The following is a 5,355-nucleotide window of genomic DNA, read 5'->3' on the forward strand; positions in this document are numbered from 1 at the left end:
AGAGTGGTGAAGGAGAAGCTGCCATGGTGGATGGTCTCTGGGGAAATTTTACTTTCTCTTCTGCTTTCCAGAGACATCTTTGTTTTGTACTTTCTCCTCACGTTCACAGCTGTACACAGTACAAATTCGTAAACAAGAGCCTGTTTACATTTTCTCTGGGGATTTGGGGTTTCCTTGGAATACCAGTGGTGTCAGGGGAATAGAAAAAGCTGACACAGATTCCAGGGCTGGTTGCTATCAACAGACAAACAATTAGATAGGTGTAACAACAAGGTGGTTAAAATATCATCTCAGAAAATGTCCCTGCCCCAAAGGGAGGATGGTGAGTTAGTGAGTGATTTCCTCTGTACACGTACCAGGAGCCGTCAGACAGTCCTAGGGAGCAGAAAGCATGTTCAGTCCTCTGTGATTTGCAGAAAATGGCTGTGATGTCACTGCCCAGCAAACGAGAGTGTTACCTGTGAATGAGTCAAGAATCGACACATCACTCTGCTCAACCAGGGAAAACCTGTGATCTCTAGAGACTCATACATCCCAGACACAAGTTCTTTCTTTGCTGTGAAACTGTGTTAACTCTTCTAGACCCCTAGAGTAAGGCGGCAGTGCCAAACGAGTGTCAGTAGAGCTTAAGAGAATGCCTATCGCATAGGGAATGAATTTTTTTTTTTTTTTTTTTTTTTTTGCCGTACGCGGGCCTCTCACTGTTGTGGCCTCTCCCGTTGCGGAGCACAGGCTCCGGACGTGCAGGCTCAGCGGCCATGGCTCACGGGCCTAGCTGCTCCGCGGCATGTGGGATCTTCCTGGACCGGGGCACGAACCCGTGTCCCCTGCATTGGCAGGCGGACTCTCAACCACTGCGCCACCGGGGAAGCCCTGGGAATGAATATTTTTTAAGGGAGAATTTGGTTATACTTTTATAAAATAGAGAATCAAGGCTCTTCTACTGTCCTCTATCTATTCTTTATACTTTATTTTTCACACATTCTTTTATTGATCCAATATTTACTGAGAACCTATCTCGGCAAGCCACTGTGCCAGTCACTAGGTATATAGAGATGAATGTGATATAGATGGAATTCACCATTTGCCCTTCCCGAACTCCCGAGCACACACCTGCTTCTTCTGTATCAGGGTGCTTAATCTCTACTGTGTTGGCTGGCTGATTCCTGAAGCAGGCTTCAAAATTGTCTGTATGTGTGTGTATATGCAGAGAAGACCCGTAGCTTTCATCACATTTTCAAATGGGTCCAGGGAATAAATCTTTTATAATTAAAAGTATTGCTTCTGGTAATTTGAGTAGATATGGGGATGTATTTGATTAAACTGGCAGATTTTAGAAATCAGATTACACCTACAAGCTCTAAGTTGACAAACTTTAGGACCAAAGGGACAGACCAAACGGTTGTGCAAAAGTCTCTAACTGCTTCAGAGCAGACAGAATCTTGTTTGCACATTTCATCAGGCATCTGGGGCTTTGTATAAGAAGTGATTGCTCAACACACTGTACTATAAATACTGCAAAACAAAAGAATCTGATTCACCACCAGCCACTGATCTACTTTTTACAAATCTAGCTATTTTTGTTCATTGTATAACTTTATTTTGACTTTTTAGAAACTAGGATGTCCTCCAGTACGGGAAAGTGTTTTGCTACATTTTACCATTTTAGGAATGTTTATTGTTGTGACATCTATTTTAACTACTTAAAATGTCATGCATAAATAATCAGTGTAATTTGGAAGAACAATTAGCAAATTACTAAATTGGGTACTTTGCTATTACAAAGAATGACCATTTTTGACTTAATAGTAAAAGAGCTCATAACTTATAGTATGCTTTAAGTTTTATTTAGCACTTTCTGGACATTGTCTTAAGTTTCAAACAACCCTATTAGGTAAGCACTACTACTCCTATATTAAAGACATGAAAATTGATCCTTAATTACAATCTACCTTTTCTGAAATTATTAGCTATGTTTCAATATCATGTAAGCAAAGCAGATGTGTAAAAAGTCCTCTTATTAGTAAAATCTAAATATAACATTTGCTGAATATTTTACTTAATATATTAAATATAGATGGCTTTAGAGCATGCAAACATCTTGAGTTTTCAATAGCTGTGTGAACACAATCTTTGATTAATAAATGTAATCAGTGTTCCTTTCTGAGGACATTTACCTTTCCATGCTTTTGTTCTGTTGGGTCAGAATAGCACTAGATACAGCAGTTACCTAGCACAGTGTCATAGAATAGGTGAAAATGCTAATAGTAGTTGGTAAGAAATAGGCTTTTAACAACTGGCTACCATTTGCCAGGCCTACAATGGGTGCATTGCACAACGTGAACATGAAATTGTAAGAACAAACTTTTGTGGTAGAAAATATTTCTGATGAGGAAGCTGGCATTCAGAAAGTTGTATAACTTGTCTAAAGTTACTCAGTCCATGAGATGTCCACCTGGGGTTCCAATTTCAGTCTTTTTGATTTAAAAACTCATCCCATTACCCATGGCACTCTTGTAGGAGCAAATTTGGAGGAAATACTGAAAAGTGAAGTTACCTGCTGTGACTCTCAAATTAGTTATCTGCCCAGTGGGTCACATGGTCTCTTGGAGACCAAAAATGGAAAGACAGTGCCAGCTGAAACTGATAGAAACTGACAGAAGCATAGCCTGTTGCTGATTTGTTTTTTCATTTGTTCCTAGAGAGTCGATTTAATGGCTACACAAGCACAACCCAAATGCAAAGAACTGTGTAGGGTCACTCAAAATGAATAGCACTGTTTGTTCTGACTGGAGATAAGTAAAATAAAGTTGGCAAGTGTCTCTGCTTCTCTTCTTTGCTTCTCAAAGTCATCAACCCAAAGTCATTGAAGCCTCGGTGAATTTCACCACTACCTTCCAAGGGGACTGCTATTTGCAGAAGGTGATGACACTGAAGCATCTCTTGAATGACCTTGAATAATTTTCTGAGGTTTGGCTGAGTCAGTAATTCCACATTTAAATCTCTGAGTATAACCTTTAGATAATTTAGTGAGTGTGTGTGTGTCTAGGTAGTATTAAACATAGACATATGCCATATAACAAGAGCTAACGTTCGCTAAATACTGAATGCCTTGGGATGTATCTATGATACTAAATCTAATCTTGATATTAAATCTATAAAGACATTATCACCCAATTTCATAAAGGAAGAAACTGAGTCTCATTCCCTAGACCTAATAACAGTATTTTGGTCGACTGTTCCGTCTCAGACACTGAATATATTGTCTTATGATACGAACACAGATACACTCATGTAAACACAACTATTGATAATGTCAGGTGGGGTCAGAAATCTGAATTTATGTTTCAGGCTTTCATTAGAATTGCCTGTAGAATAAGCAGTAGTACTATATAATAAAAATAATTTCTATTTCTTCAATTAATTTTTATTTAATTATTTTGTCTGAGTCCATAGTGGATTGGCCAAAAAATGTCATTGTCAAATGGCAGTGATTCATTTGACATAGAAAAGTTGAAAAAGAGATGAATTATTTTACTAAAAAAATAACCTCTTCATGACAAGTCATTTTTTAAAGGGCAAGAAGAATGAGGGACATTTTTGCCCTGTCATCTCTATGGTCACCACTGAAATGTAATGGTGCCTATGTGACAGTTATAGTGAGCTAATGTTGTACTGCAGATGATATGACAGAACCTATAATTACATTTTCCCTTTATTTCTTTAGAAAGGGAAATGTGGACAACTTTTGTGTGTGAAATCAGGTAACAGAGTGAAACCTTGTCCCAAAGATCTGAGCACAGAGAGAAAGTATTTGATATTGAGTGTCGGAAAGAAAGTTTTAAATTTTCACATATACCAGGGGCACAGCTGAGGGGAAAAATCCTGAGCAAGATAGGAAAGAAGAAGGCACAATTTAGTCTATAACGGACAAGCAAATTTGGTCATTTAATTTGTTCATGTCTTCAAAGAGACAAACTGCCTGATTACGTGAGCACATACCATAACTTCCTTTACTCATTTGGTTAGCTGTGGAAAGAAGTCTGTTTCCATTGCAAGCCCTGGATTCTCTGGGCTCAAGTGAACAGGGCCTGGAGTGACAAACCCAAAGGCATGAAGAGGTAAGATAGGAGGCAGTGTGAGAATAACTCGGGGAAGCTGGGAATAATTTCCTTGAGCAGCCAGTTGGGCCTCGTCCACCTCGCTTTTCTGGCTCCTGTGGTCTTTCTGAATAGAGAAGGTCAGTACCCAACCCATGGGCTGTACAGTAGTTAGCTAGTGACCCTGCTCGTTAACCCACTTTTAGTGGGTAGATACTGTCTATAGAAGGGTTAATTTGACTATTGTTTCTTGATGTGAATGTTAAAACAACACAACAGCAAAAATACCCTGCCCAAGTAACACCTGACTCTTGCACGTTTTTCAAAAGAATCAATATTTGATTCCTACAGAGTTGAACATAGGAAAAAGGAAAAGAGAAAAACATAGACTTGGTTCTTGGGAATAAATCATAATTGCTACTGCCACATTTGAAATGCCAGGCACAGTACCTACAATATCTTCTTAATTTTTACAACATTCTCATGAGACAGACATTGTCATATAATGTTACCTGGTGGTTAAGTATAACATTGAGTCTGCTGTGCAGTGTCTGTTGGCAAGTGACAACTTTTTTAAACCTCAGTTTCCTCATCTATAAAATGGGGATAACAGTAGTTGCCTTGTAAGGATAGCCTGTGAATTGCTTAGCACAATGCCTGGCACATTGGAAACTGTTCAGTGCAAGTTTTTATTAGAAGTTCAGACAGTTTAAGCAATTTAGTCAAGGTCACAAAGTTAGTGTGTGGCAGAGGAGAGATTCACATCCAATTTTGGTTGGCTCAAAAACTCTTTTTTTTTTTTTTTGCTGTACCACAAATCATATGTTTTTCCTTTGTCTTTAAAAATAAGACTGTTTCTTCTGAAAACCAAATCCCACATGCAGAGTCATGTTGGAGATAGAGAGATGCTTTCATAGGTCCAGAATTCCATATCTAGATTAGATATCAGAGGATGTATTTGACCCCAGTACCAACCAAGAAAGAAAGGAAAGAAGGAAGGAAGGAGGGAAGCCCCTGCCTTTAAGAGTTCAAATTTAACAAACAAATCCTATCCTAGGATACAAGGACTCATTAGAAATGGTTTAAAAGAATAACCCAGAGCCAGAGTCCTCTTAGCCAGGCATAATCCTTAGTATTAGTCTCGACTCTTAACAGTTGCAACTGACAGAAATCCACTTCTAACTACCTTGGGCAAAAAAGGGGAGTTTGTTGGAAGGTTCTTGGAGTAGATAATGTGCTCACGTGTAGAGTTGAG

This window comes from Mesoplodon densirostris, chromosome 3 (genome assembly GCF_025265405.1).
Source record: "Mesoplodon densirostris isolate mMesDen1 chromosome 3, mMesDen1 primary haplotype, whole genome shotgun sequence".
Classification (NCBI taxonomy): Eukaryota; Metazoa; Chordata; class Mammalia; order Artiodactyla; family Ziphiidae; genus Mesoplodon; species Mesoplodon densirostris.